The sequence below is a fragment of the Papaver somniferum genome, chromosome 10 (assembly GCF_003573695.1).
Source record: "Papaver somniferum cultivar HN1 chromosome 10, ASM357369v1, whole genome shotgun sequence".
In the NCBI taxonomy this organism is placed as follows: domain Eukaryota; kingdom Viridiplantae; phylum Streptophyta; class Magnoliopsida; order Ranunculales; family Papaveraceae; genus Papaver; species Papaver somniferum.
The window spans coordinates 1,551,255-1,566,811 of NC_039367.1; the positions used below are offsets into that span (position 1 = coordinate 1,551,255).

Here is a 15,557-nt window from a genome sequence, read left to right on the forward strand (position 1 = left end):
CCTTCTCATTTCTCAGCCACAGAAGGTTCATATCCTCTCTTTCATTCTGGATCTGCAGCTCTGAAGAACCTTAGTTATCTTTGGAAAATCACAACTCAAGTCTCACGATTTAATTCCAATCAACTCTCACGATTTGTTTCTCTATCAGATTTAATTGTTTTTTCTCTCTCCAGATTTAATTGATGTGTGTTTTTTTTTACAAACCCCAACAACATCTTTTTTGCTGCTTCTCTGTCTGGACATGAGTTTCAATTCCAGTTTGAAGTTGGGTTCCACTTCGTTGTCTTTCTGTCGATTCCAAATCGGAAGATTTGAGTTTTAATTGAGTGATTCATAGAAGTCCCGCAGCTTGATTAATCGAGGTGGGAGGTGACGGTGTTGCTATTGATTGAGTTATAGGAGAAAAAAGAAATTAGGGTTTTTGTCTTGGGAGGAAAAAATCAAGAGTAGATGTAGAATCAGTTGAGAACCCTGGTGATTTATGTTGGTGGTTCTAAATCTAGTGTCGATTCAAACTCAGGAGGTTGAAGAAAACGTAAATTAGGGGTTTCTGTTTGATGATTAATTCATGTAAATTTCAATTGATAAGCTGAATTTTAGTGATGGTTTTTATTTAAGCATGAGGAAGGATATTTGCATGTAATTTGATTTTTATTTTACAGAAATTAGGGTTCTTGGTAGTATTTGAATTGGGTGCAGAAATCGGAGATGAGTATTGAGTTAATTAGACGAATTAGGTTGAGATTATAGGTGACATAAAGTCTCAGGTGGTGAATTGTTATCTTAGTTATATTTGATTTACTCTTGAAAATTTCTGAACGATACAGAGGCAGGGGAGATGAATCTGATTCTTGGATTGATAGTAATTGATATGGACTGAATTGGAGAGTGTATTTCAAGTAGGCATGGGTACTGTGAGATGTTGAGGTTGCTATGACTGTATTGTGATGATTATTGCTTTATGTATGTTATTTATTGTGATGAACCGTCTTTATTGATGTAACCGAGCAGGTAGGAAAAGAATAGCTGCTGCGGATAGAGTTTGCAGAGGAGGGAAGAAAGCTTCCTCCTAAAGGAAGTTCACAAGTCTGTGATTTAAATGTTATCACCCCTGGAACTGAATTTATGCATGTTTTGTCAGTTACACTGCAGTACCACATTCATCTCAGACTAAAAAATGATCCCGGGTGGAGATCAGTTAAGGTATGTCTTATGTCTGTTGTCTGCTTTGTTGTTCGTCTGTCTTACCTAACATAGATTAGTCAAGATCAAATTATTTTCTCATAATGTATTTCTTCTTGTAGGTTATCCTTTCTGATGCTAATGTTCCCGGTGAAGGGGAACACAAAATTATGTCTTATGTTCGTCTGCAAAGAAACCATCCTGGTTTGGACCCAAATACCCGTCACTGCCTCTATGGTTTAGTAAGTATTTTTTTTTCATAGTTGTAAAGATTGCTTCAGTTTGATGGAAATTTTTTATATTTATTTTAAAATTTAAGCATTTGTTGTGAGGCATCTGCTGCTTATAACATGTTTTTCTAATACAAACACTTGCTATGGTGTTATGTTACAGGATGTTAGATGAAAAGCAGGTACACTTCTGTAACAGCGAAGAAGCCATACCAGGTCAGTCTTGAATTCAATCTGGTCTACAAGTCCTCATTGGATGTTATCTTTGCATATTTAATGGTGGCTTTCTACTTGTTATCCTTAGTTCCATTTACCATGTTGCAGTTCGTAAACATCTGGACACTTCAAGAGTACTTGGATTACGAGATGAAAATTCCTAATCTACCATTTGAGATTGACCTTGAACGTCTTGTGGACAACTTCATTTTTATATGTTTCTTTGTTGGAAATGATCTTCTGCCTCATATGCCCACGCTGGAAATTCGAGAGGTATGTTTTGTCACCCTATTAAGTTAGCTTGATGACTCCTGGTTTTATTTGAAATATATGTTGTATTTACTCTAGAGGAAATTGTAAGAAAGCTTTATGAGGCAGGTTTTTGCTGAAACATTATTTAAACTATTCCATGTTGTCTGGTTGATTGATATTCAGGGTGCCATCAACTTTCTGATTGCTGTCTATAAGAAAGAGTTTTGGGAAATGAAGGGGTATATAACCAACTCTAGCAAGGTACTTTAGCTTTGACGACTTTTTTTCTTCTCATTATTGGTAATTGGATTTGCCTCATTAAGTATACTTACTATAACGTTCTGGAATTAAGTAGTGGGACTGATCTTATCTTTTGATTTCACTGCTCTCTAGCTTGATTTGAGAAAGGTTGAACACTTCATTCAGGCAGTGGGGTCTTTTGAGGATGTATTTTCACCAAAAGAGCTAGACTTCATCAGTTTTTTACTTTTTTCTGAACTCTTGAGATTATTCGAATGCTGGTCTCTGAAATTCAGGCATTGGCATTTTGATGTGCCAGATAGAAAATAACTTAGGTTCAACTTGTAATTAATAAACTGAAGAACAACCTACACCTTAATTTTCAGTATATGCTTATCATATTGAGTTCAAATGGATATTAATCTTCAGTATATAATCTCTTTTGAGGTAATATGATGTTCGTGATGTTGTTATGGGATTATGATGTTGCTGGCCTTTCTCTGGTAAGTCTCTGTTGTGATCTTCATTATTTCCATGAAGCCATTGGGTCTGGTGGGTCTTCATAATTCAACAATTTCCTAATTCTTTCATATTTGTGTAATTGGCAGTTTCAGTACGTCTATTAACAACAAAAGATGACGATAGATTCAGGTAATTTACTCTTAGATTTTTTTGTGTCAATATGTTGTCATATTTATATGTGATGTATGAGTAATTTTAACACTCTTAAAGTTTCGTCGGAATCATCAAAAGCCTATGTCCTGCGCTGTCTGGGTCCCCATTCTGCACTGACTTGTGAATTTCCAATTCCCTTTGTTGTCCTTCAACATGATGCAGATACACTCACAACAGCAGTAGTTTCTGAATGTTCATGATCAACAACTACTCTGAAACGAAGGTAAACAAATTTTTATTTGAAAGCTTTCGTCTATAAGTCATAATCTTATAATGCCAGACCTTGCAAACCAGAATTTAGCTGATTGAACAATCATTTCATTCACTAGTATATATATCCATGGTGTTCATTATCTTATTCTCAGACACTATCATACGGTATGGGCTTTTACTAAATGCTGTTTAAAAATTCACACCAAACCCTTCGATTGTAGCTATTCCTTTGGATTAGGTAAACAATTCTGAACATGATACTATTTGCTTGTGCAATTGTATGGTATTGAGGTTGGATTTTAGGAGTGTATTATTGCTCTCTTATTCTCATATGCGTCTCTCTGAACTAACTTCATTATCAAGGCTTCTAGGTATTATTACTACATTTTGATAAGTGAACTGCAATGGAAATTTAAAGTTTGTTCTAAGCCTCCTACAACCATACATCTCAATTTCAGTTCACTTATAGTAGAGTAGAGTAGTGGAAGAAAGAGTTCTCATTGCCCTCTCATATGATGTTCTCTTCTACATACATCTCCATTTAATTCACTTATAGCAGAGTTTGTTGATATTTGCTTTACATGGTTTTGACTTGTCTCTGTGGATTATACAAAATCTAGGGTTTAGTCTTTTGTTTGTGACCTCATTACTGAAACATCAAATTGGTTATTATGCAGGTATTTTGGTTCAAGTCAAAAAGCAGTACTCTGATGATATTTTAGCAGCAGCTGAATCTATGTATAATTTGCTGAGGAAATTGGTTAAGCAAGCCGAGTCTTGTGATACTTCTGGTGGTATTTTAGTCTTTCTTTCCCTATTTTTCAATGCCTCTGTCAGTTGACACAAACTAGGTTACTCATCCGTTTATGAACATCTACATAGGTCGGATATTGTATGTCAGTCACAAAATTTTAGGTTTAATAAGTTTAGGCCTATTTTGCGTTTCCTCCCTTGCCAAGATTCCTAATTAGCGTTTCCTCCCCAAAAAGATTGAAAATAGTGTTGCCTCCCCTCGTTAGCTTTTCCATCCACTGCTCGGTTAGCTGAGTCAGCACATGTTCACGAGTGGCAAAAACTGTACGTGTGTCCCATGTGTTACCAAAAATACCTCCTCCTTTTTCAAGTGATTAAACCCAAATCTTTTTCTGAAACTAGTACTGTGAAATTTGACAGATGCCATCGGCAACAAACGCAATCCCAGTTCATCGGCTTTTCACCTCACTAGCGCCTTTCTGCCATTCTCAGTATCATATTCTATCATTCTCCATCTCAGAAACACCATCAGTTTCTTGTCTCTGAATCCATCTAAAACCCCATCTCAGTTACCAATCTCAAATTATTATCAAACCCTAACTTTTCTGCTACCCATCACTGATAACCATTCAATTACGATAACCCATTCATCCTTGGACCATGAATCTTCAATCGAGGCACAGTAAAACCTAGATCTAACAGTCAACATCCGGTGAATTATAGATTAGCCCGTTCTTCCATCTTCTCGAGCTCCTTATTTCCTCTGAATTTAATGGATTTCACTTCTCCATCTTCTGTATTCTTCACTCGAGCATCAGCAGAAGCAATTTAAGCGATACAAACCCTTAATTCTCTACGCAACCATCTCCCTCTGCGTCTCTGTGTTATTTCAGGTGCAATTTTAGCAACAAACCAATCTCGACATCATCTCAATCTCGGAGAACCAAATTTGAACTGAAACATCTCAATCTCGGTTGCATCTCAATCTTGGCAGCATTTCAATATCAACACCTGATTTTAGTTGAACTGAAACATCACAATTTCTTACTACTTCCCTCAATCGAAATTCAATTTCATTAATTAGTAAAAATAAAAAACCCAAATTTTTAAGGTTTCTCGGAAATTTAATTTCAAAGACATATTCTTCTGAAATTTCAATGTGTTTGTTTCTTGGAAATAATATGTACTGAATCATTGAATTGGTTGTAAGAAATTGATTATAGAAAGAGGGGATCTCATCTGTTCAATTGGAAGAAACTGGAATGATGATTCCATGACATCGATGGGGGTTTATTTGGTGTTACACGATAGATGAAGAAGATGATTGAATGAATTAGAAGATGGGTATGTTGGGGTTATCTCAATGGGTTTGCGGATGGAGAAACGACTTTGAGATCATGAAGGTTCTTGTGTTTACCACAGATGGTTGGGTTTGAAGTGAGTAATGGGGTTTATGACTGAAACTGGTAGCAAATTGGTTTTGTGTGGATACTATACAATGATGTGTATGCTCGAAAAAGGGAGTTGTGGTTTTGATTGTTTCTCATATTGAAAATTGAGATGCTGCCGAGTGAAACTGATGATGAATTATGAAAATCAGGAAAAGAAAACAGTGAGGATGTTGTTGCTGTGATACGATCTAGTCTAGGGTTTTTTGGGAAGGACGGAAAACGTGTGTACATTTTTTTGATATGTGTGCACATGTGTTGACTCAGCTAACCGAACAGTGGATGGAAAAGCTAACGAGGGGAGGAAACACTAATTTCAATCTTTTTGGGGAGAAACGCTAATTAGCTATCTTGGCAGGGAAGGAAACACAAAATAGCCCATAAGTTTACTTGTATACATTTATATCAATTTAAAAATCCTTTCTTTTATAATATTATAGTGGGGATTCTCACCAAGATTTTCAACAATACAGTTTTGCATCGTCTTTGTAGTTTGTATATCCGTGTGGATGGTGAATATGGGAAACTAGGTAAGTGCATGGGGGAAAATGCGGGGGAAATGAATTTTGACTAGGTCAATAAACATAGACTTGACCTTTTTTTTTGTTTCAAAAAATTAGCAACGTCGATACTCTGTTGTTAAATTAGAACCAGAACCAACAATATCTAGTTCCGGGTAAGGGTATTCCTGTAATTAGCAACAGATTAGCAACAACAAGCGGTTGTTTAATAAAACATTTAGCAACGGCAAGCGCCACTGTGAATTGCCGTTGCTGACCGAGATTAGTAGCTTATGCCGTTGCAAAAAATTGCGACACCGTCTTTAGCAACGACAGAGCATGTTGCGACCCCGTTTAGCAATAACTATGTTGGTTGCGACCCCGCTTAGCAACAACTATGTCGGTTGCGACCCCGTTTAGCAACATATATGTTAGTTGCTAATACTTTAAAATGGGGTAGTGTTCCCACGAGACATAAATTCTCTATAGCACTTGAGATATATACGGATGAAAAATATATCATTCCCCCTGAAACGTAACATATATTCGCTCTAAAGTATTTGAGTTGAATATCACTTTTGTTACTAATAAAGCCACACCATTTATTTAATATCTCAAGACCCAATGTCTAACAGATAGTGGTTTCCATCCCACCATCTTAAGGAATTTAAACTAGTTGTTGAACTATTTTTCTTATAATATGACTACGAGAATTAGATCATCGAGCGCAACACTGCTCAAAAATTTGTTTTCAAGATTGAACAATGACGTCACAAAATCTCCACTTGTACCGAGAGATAATCACACCTTGTTAAATTCCAAAGTAACCCATGCAAATGGATATCATGTGGAACCTCACAATGATGAGAATGTAATTGATTGCATCTTTTGTAGTCTCTAATGTATTTGGAAGGAAACATATTTTATAGAAACTAATGAGTCAATCTAGTGAAATGTAAATCACTATTGTATTTGGATTATTGAATCCATATTTGACCCCGACGATGAAATGTTGGGAATTGACTCATACATGCTTTGACATAACCGTAAAGCAACTTTAGTTGTGAAATGATGTTTCGTTTTGAAAGGACTCATACTTACATCATCGTGCTTGAGTGAACGAGACAACGGGAGAAAAAGATTGACATAATGCAAAGTTACAACATACCTCTCAATAACTGTTTTCTAAAGTACTAGATAAATAACACCCCCTATTATGCTTTTAAGTAATAAAGCATATCACTCATGTTACAAAGTCTTTAGTAAAACATGATCGAGACCATCCTAAGATGCAAATGTTAAACAATCCATATTACAAATAAAACATAGTGAAATTTAGAAAAATATTCATGCATAATACGGACCATTAAAAGTGACTTATGGCTCTGCTGAATGTTTTGACATTTTGAACCATGGTTCCCAAGAAGTTTTGCGTTTAGAAAATTACTAGCACATATTATACATGTAAGGTCTCACCACCCCTTATAAATGCTAGCTAGTGCACATCAAAAGGACTTGATGGTTATTGCATATTTAATAGGATCAATACAGAGCATCCTATACCTCATAATGTCTAAGGCATGGTTATGCGTACAAACCTACCTTTAACTGCTTTCAGGATATGCAATATTAGACGCACCTTTACTTAAATTCGTTTTAGAACCCAATATCAGTCAACCTTTTCTGCGTACCAGTTGGTAACTGGATATAAGCTTGACATTCGTATTCTTACGCATTTTTGGTTGCACTTTATATGTGCCATTACGAGTCCACATCGTGCTATGACGGGTCATGAAAACATTAAGTAGTTATGTTGGTTATTTACTCCCAACAATTATCTGCGTGTTAAAACCTTTGGCATGAGATCTCTTTCCGCTAAATTTGCGGGTTGTCATTTTAATGAGATAGTCTTCCCTTCGTTAGATGGAGATAAGAAAAAGTATTTTCTATGGGAACGATAGAAATTGTCATGGTGCATTCCCACTGTGTCTCATATTTATTCTTGTACTCCACAAATGTAAATGTGAAGTTACATAGAATAATCGATTTCAGAAAGTGCACTTATATCGAAAACGTGACAAGACCACACATACCAGCTGTAAATGTGCCTGCAAGGTTAGAAATCCTCAGTATGGGGTACACCATATACTAAAGTGTTGTAACTACACTTGGTGAAAGTTTAGTTAAGGCCGTGGATCCATAAAGGAAGATGGAAATACCACCAGGTTCAATAATTGTTCACCTAGAAAGGAAGTAGATGAGTAAGGCACAACCTAAGTAATTTGTATTAATAATGAAATCATCACATTTGATTGTCACTGACTATGTACATGAATCAATGTTGGAGGACGCTCCGAAGTTTAATGATTCCAGAGAATAATGTAGTCCTAAAGGATTATGAGAACACACACGAGTCAATGGAAATATCTTGCGAGCATATTAATAATTTTTTTTTTATAAAATTGCTCAATAAAATAGCGCACGACGATATCGAACCATGCTTCTTATTGTTTAATGTCAACAAAGAGCATATTTGGCCTACACAATCCAAGTAGAACTTGGTTCTTTGACAAATATACAGGTATTTGGTGTGGTAGTGCTAACCAACCAAGTGTAAAGCCTATGGGACATACATAATTATTTGTCATAGAGCACAGTGGGAAGAATGAAGTCTCAAAGTATCAATACTACCCTTGTGGCGCGAGGTTTCTCACAAATCCCTGGAATTGTCTTCTTGTAATGAACGTTATAGCGTTCCGCTACTTAGTTATATTGGTTGTTCAAAATGAATTGAAATGTAGCATATGTATGTGGTAGTTATGTATCTCTGAAAGAATCAAGAGATAACACATATTTACAAAGTAGTTGATAGCCTTTTGTTTCCCAAATCAAGTGACTCTAAATCACAGAGTGCGTTTATAGTTAGATAGAACGCTCATTTATAGATTGAAGAAATCAGGCGGATGTGGTATACCAGTCTAAGTGGCTATTTGATTTGGAGGGGATAGAGAAGTAAGTTATTTTTACTTGCATATTCACAAGAAAGTTCCTGATTTGGAATTGTAGCTGTCTATGACGATGGTACAGACATGATGGGTGCTCTTGATGCAATAAGAGACCTTAAAGGCTATTTGAAATCCAAATTTGAGATGAGAAATCCAGGGAAAGCTCAATCGAAAATTGAGCTTGTGGCATATTATTCCACCGGTTTGCAAAGGTCTAAAGTTATCAAGCAATTTAAAAAGGACATGGCCTGCTAGAACTCCCATGGTTAGTCGAGGTTCAAATGTAAGTAAATGACCAATTCGTCTAAAGGAAGATGACGAAGATGTGTCGGGAGATGAATTTCCATTATCTAAGTATAATAGACGCATTATTGTACTTAGCATAATATACTCGACCAAATGTTACATCCCTAGTGAACATGTTAGCTAGATATAGCTCAGCACCAACGCAACATCATTGGAATGGTATAATTAATGTAATCATGTACTTAAAAGTAACCATTGACTTGAGTTTACTTTATCCCTGCAAAGACATAATAAAAAAGTGAATGCTAAAGTAACTGCAATCCAAAGGTTGTTGATTATGAAGGAACAATAATATTTTTTCCAACGAAAGTAATCAGGTGGAGATATGGTAGACTATTTTCTAGGTCATTACCGATATTCAGTTTCGAAAAGTACATGACTAAAGGAACTTTCTGCAACAATTTTGAAAGTAATCATGTGGAGGATCCAAGGATATGATGACATATTTTACTTCGAAATTGAAGCCGTGTTGTACTCTTTTTCTCTTCGATCGAGAATAGTTTCTCCTGAAGGGTTTTGTTACTCGACAAGGTTTTTAACGAGACAACATTAAAAACATCAAGTATGTTGAACGTTGAAAACATAAATATCACATTTATATTACTGAAAATATCTGAATCAAAGAAATGAAACGCGATAGCTTGTTAAGAAACGTAACTTCCAAAATCAACAACTTATCAACATTCAAGTCACCAAAGTAAAGTGTGATGAACTATTTTCCACTGCAATACTAACACATTAATTCACATTATTTTTTTTACTTGATGGTTTTAAGAGGAAGTAAAACAAATAACAAGAAATTCAATAACCTATTACAATGAAAGATACAATAAGCAAATAAATCGAGAAGAGAAAGATCGAAATATTACGCGAAAATCGTACCAAATTCTTGTATGGAGAGTAGAGAGAAGGAATAGTGTTAGGAAATAAATCCAACCATTTTGAATAATTTTCTTCTTGAAGAAGAGATTCTCTTGTAAAATAAGAATAATTTGTCTAATATCTTATCATCTTGCAGACGGATGTTTAAAATACTTTTTTTTAACTTGAAAGTAATCGTACCAAGTTTGGATCTACTTGAGGCGGATGATTTGAAAACTATAAAATCCTTTTTTTAAAGGTTAAAACAAAACAAACAACCAACAAAAGAAGAGAAGAAAAACTACAAATCTAAAGAAGGCCAGTGTAGTCAAAATCGCTCTCGAAGGACGATTATTTGCCGAGTAACCGCTACAAGCTATATGATCGAGGCGATTTCCGACTTCGAATCATTTCTGATTTTAACGATTAGGACGGCTGATTTGGACCGATTTTTGAGCAAAACGAGTTGACAATTCTTCCGAGTTGGCCTTGCATGCACCAAAATCAGCAAATAAAAAATTCCACAACCCCTCAAACGGGAGTTATTAAATGGGAAAACATCTGTAAACATTATAATAGGTTCAATATAAAAATATTACACACTTAATCACATGATAGTATTGAAAATTTAATTTTAATAGGTAGAATTCATAATTCATGAGCATCAATATATGTAAGTCTCTAATAAATAAGTTCTGAGTATTAGGCCGAGTTTTAACGATTTCCAAGTCCGAACTTTTTTCTCCTTGCTTCCCAACCGAGTAGGACCGAGGAACGATTTCAATTACTTTGAAGAAGACTCATCTAAAAGATCAGTAATACAAGAAGGAGGGGAACATAACCACTTAGTAGGCAGGTGGTTAGTTACAGCAAACGCCCTTAAGGAATGCGCCACAATGTTAGCATCCTTGTTGATAAAACTTAACTCAATGGAACTAAAGAAAGTAAGGTTATTTCTGATTTTGGATATGTAATTATGGATACGCCGGGGATAAGAGGAGTGTTGGTACTTTAAAATGTTTATGACGAATAGAGAGTCATCTTCCAGGATTATATGCCTGAAACCACGGCTAATAGATAGTTCGATACTAATAAGAGCACCATGAGCTTCAGCTTCAATTGGGGAACTGAATCCAAATCATGGGTCCGACAACCTTTAAAACCAATTTTACTATCTTGATCAATTAACGCACAAGCATATCCTCTAGACCCTGCAGCACCATCAAAATTAATCTTTATCTTAAAAGCTGGTGGTGAAGACCAAATGGTGTGTTGAGACTCCAAGATATCTTGCTCAGTGGGAACAGTAAGCTCTTCATATGAGTTATATCCATGTTATACCAGTACAAAGCATTTTGAAGAATATGTTGAATATTAATCATACCCCCATTAAATAATATGTCATTTCTAGTTTCCAGATAATCCAGAGAAGACAAGCACCCATCTTTAACATATTATAACAGAAAACGCGGGATACCAAAATACACCACCAACTTTTTCATAGGCAACCTGTATGGACTAAACTCAAATAAAGTTCCGAGAGTTCAAATTAATGAAAAGTTTATATCTCTTTCTCTCTCAATCAAAATGTAAGCTGATTATTCCATGAGAGTACTTGGACGATTCCAAAGATCAATATCCAAGATCAATCAAGTTGTATCCAACAATTGAGATGGGCCCATCTACTTGAATTGATTTACGTACAACCTGTGATATTTCAATTATAAAGATATAAACAATATAATGCGCAAAAGAAATAACACAGACACCATAAATTTTGTTAACGAGGAAAACGAAAATGCAAAAAAAAAACCCCGGGACCTTGTCCAGATTTGAACACCAAACTGTATTAAGCTGCTATCGACTCTAGCATACTATCATAACTTCAGACTGAAATATAGTTGAGACCAATCTACCGTCATAGCGATTAAGTTACATTCGCGCTCCTTACGCCTATTGAATCCCAGCAGGACTCCGCGCAATTGATTCCCTTATCTGACGTCCTTTACAGCCTAAGAGTTGTTTCAGCTCAATTGAAGACTTTAAACTAATCAGCCTCCCATAGATAAGCCCATATGTGATTTCAGTTCTGATCAAAGATCAAGGTGAGGTAGAAAATCGATTACAATAGAAAAAGTCTAGAAAACCTCAAAATCCGGTCTTATGACTCCCGAAGAGCAACCTAGATTATTATTCACCTCACAAGTAGATACTTGTGGAATTACAAATTCTGAGACGAAGAAACTTTGTGATTTCTATCTATCTTGTTTGTTGGAGCTAAAGGCACGACAAACAAAACAAGATAAGGATACAATAACTATCAAGATAAATATAGTTGGATGATAATTTCATAATTCATATGATTTGAGTGTCTATTCCATACTTGTTTTAGCTATCATTCTTGCATCTATTCTTATTATTACTCTTGTTTTCTCTTATTTATCTCTATTAGGTTAATCTTACAAAAAGGAGCTACAAAGTGATAAAAAAGGATCTAAGAAGAGAAGTATTCCAAGTGCCCAAGTCCAAGAGAAGTGGAAGAAGTGCGACGAAAATGAGTAAAACGCTCAAAATCAAGAGACGGGCTAAAAACCAAGATTAACTCATTAAAATTCAGGATTTCTTATCACCATATGGAATATAATAATGCAAAAAGAATGAGGTCATTCCGAGTTCGGACGAAAAAGTTGTGGGTAAAACAAGTTTTTTTTATCGAATACCGAAGACAAGCCGGTTTGCAAACCGGTATGCAAACGGGAGTAACTGAAATTTCAGTTTGCAAACTGGTATGCAAACAAAATTCCCTGGATTTTATGGAAAATTTTCGTTCCCAAAAAGGGTTTGCAAACCCTGAAGACCCCGAACTATTTTTAGGTCTTTCTTTACTACTTTTAGGTCGGTTTCCGGAACCGACTAGGATACTTGAAAGCCAAGAAATGTAAACCTATATAAATAGGTATTATCCTTTCATATGATATCATCTCATATCATAAGCTAGGGTTTATTCTACATCTAAGCCTAGGGTTTACCCCTTTAGGGGGAAACCACCATTAATCATCTTCTTTGTAATATGAGTAGCTAAATCCGTTGATCATTAAGGATGAACTCAATGTTCTAAGTGTGAAGATTTATTATTAATACAAATTTATTGAGATTTTTTATCATCATCGTTTGTTTTTACCATATCTACGGTTTATGAGTGATTATTAGATTGATTTTTAGAGTGCACGCTAGATTAATCTATTGATTGTTTTATAGATAGTAGAAGTTAGGAGATAAGTAATCTTCGAATAACTCTGTACACAAGTAGAAATCTCGATACCTTACAGAGGGATTCAGTAGAGCAATTGTGTGTAAAAACAACACCAGCAAGTAAACCTTGAGATAAGATTTTAACTACGGGGATTAACCTAATTCACAAAGATTAAAACATTAGATTGAATTACACCTTGAGTGAGCTACTACTTGGTGGTTCGGTTGGATAGAATCTGATATTTGAGAGCTTCTGTATCCGTGGTAAAATGAGTTTTGATGATAGCACTGAGCTAGATGCTATTCTAGGGTTGGTGATGAATGGTTCGAACGAAAGATAGATAAGTATTCTAATCCATTTAACGCTTGGTAACGGCGAAGGATTCCTTAATCATCCATTTCTTCTTATTGTCTTTCTATTTATATTAAAACCAATCCCCCCTTTTGTCTTTTACTTTATTTTGCTAACTCAAATAACCTATCAATTACACAGCGCTCTGTGGGAACGATCTCTTACTAACGCTATATTACTAGTTAATTAGTGGGAAATATCTTTATTAATTTGTTGTGCCTACGACAACCCATCATTGTACCTGGCTTCACGAACCCCTAGGTGAAGTCTTTTTAGTCGCTAAACCTAAAAAGGTTTAAAGGATAGAACGACTTTAGTTTACATCTAGGATACACAAGAATAGTGTCAGGGATTCAAAGATCCCAGTTGTTTGAGGTTCTCCTTATATAGACTTTCAAGATCAAGGTTGCATTAGATTTAAGCTAAGGTAGCTTTGGAATCAAGCAATCAATAATCACTGTTAGATGAAAAAATTTACTTGAGATTAACATAACGAAATATGCACTCTGGTTAGGATGAACCATTATCGAACCGTGTACAATGACATGTTCATGAAGGTTAGCCTAAACTAGGCAATTGAACGATAAGCTTAACCATTTTCATATGACACTTTAAGACTTTAACCTTGAGTCACAAATGTGATCAATCATGTCTACATAGTATTTTTAGAGAGTTTTTCAAATGACGATTATCTAATAGAAATAATTCTGATGCATCTGAAAATATTCGACAGGGTAAGTACGTGTACCTGGCACGTGTACTATGTACCTGTTCATGACTATTTTTGTCATGGTATGTGTACTTGGTATGTATACCCTTAAGACAAAAAAGGGTTAAAGAACTCACAGATCTTTTATGGTTTGCATACTGGGTATGGGTACCTTTTTGGTTTGGAATCCAACAAATCTTTTCCGTTTTGCACACTATGTATGCGTTCCTTCCTAGTTCACGATTCAATAGACTTTTTATGGTATGAATACCAGGTATGCGTACCAAAAAGTCGTTGTCGAACTATAGTATGCCGGTACGTGTACTAGGTATATGTGTTGCGGCTATGGACTTATAACAGTTCCCCAGTATGTGAACAGTATGCATACTGTCTTGTATCCAGATTTACAATAGTTATATATATCTCTATAATCGATTTGAAACATTCATCTATGACACGTATCACCGTTCTAGGCTAATTTCAAATGATCAAATCTTGAATCATAATTTAGGTCATAAACAATAAATTCTTCTTAACCAAATTCATCAAGTATGAAATTTTTTTCTTAAGCTTAGCATATTTCGAGAAAGAGTATCACGGTAAACTTGACTCAAAATTTATGTTATGCATATAATGTCTAATTTATTCATGCGACAATATCTCATAGATAGAAAGGTGAAAACTTAAGAAATGGGTGGTTCAGTTTTCACTTACCTTTTGTTGATGAAGTTCTCCAAAAGCTTCGATTGATCTTCACCTTTAAACGTCGAACGCAGTAATGTCTGGTACACAACTACACAATTCAATCCCAATCTGAGACTTTAATAAATGTAGACTAGAAATCAATATATAGTTTTGATCAATTAAATTTGACAACAAGCTTGAGATAACTGAAAAGACGAGGGTACCCAAGTACACCACAATATTTTTATTTCAATATATAAGTCCTCTACTGTAGCGCCCCCTAAGCTAGCAGCTAACTAAACCAACAGATTAAACTAAATAAAGAGGCACTATGAATCTAAATCATTTACTTAAATATTCAATTAAGAAATCTGCTATAAAACTTAACCCAAAACTAACCCCGCTCAGAAATATATATATGCAAGAACTCCTTTCAAATGATACATATACAATAGTCATTTGGTTTGCAAATAAAATTGACAACATAATAAACATATATATATTTAACTAATTAACGGAGTCAACTCCTCGAAGCTTTCGTTGTGCACTCTGATCTTTCTTTGAAACTGAAAGTGGAAAAGAGTGAGCACATAGTGACCAGTAGGAATAACATTTAACTTTAAATAAATCATGAGCAAGATTTGGAAAACAATTAATATTTTCCCAAACATCAGTGACC

The 15,557-nt window shown here is 35.2% G+C and overlaps 1 long non-coding RNA gene across 4 annotated transcripts; it reads left to right on the plus strand.

Annotated features, from left to right (window-relative positions):
* LOC113318457 lies at positions 1–5,641 on the plus strand. 4 transcript variants are annotated; one of them, XR_003344567.1, is made up of 10 exons: positions 1–927; positions 1,012–1,203; positions 1,305–1,424; positions 1,576–1,628; positions 1,737–1,901; positions 2,064–2,141; positions 2,274–2,623; positions 2,729–2,771; positions 2,958–3,018; positions 3,686–5,641. It is a non-coding gene; the product is annotated as an uncharacterized LOC113318457 (long non-coding RNA). The 4 variants fall into 4 exon arrangements; XR_003344568.1 differs by having other exon boundaries at positions 1–909; XR_003344566.1 differs by having other exon boundaries at positions 1–1,203.
* Positions 5,642–15,557: the final 9,916 nt, after the last annotated feature.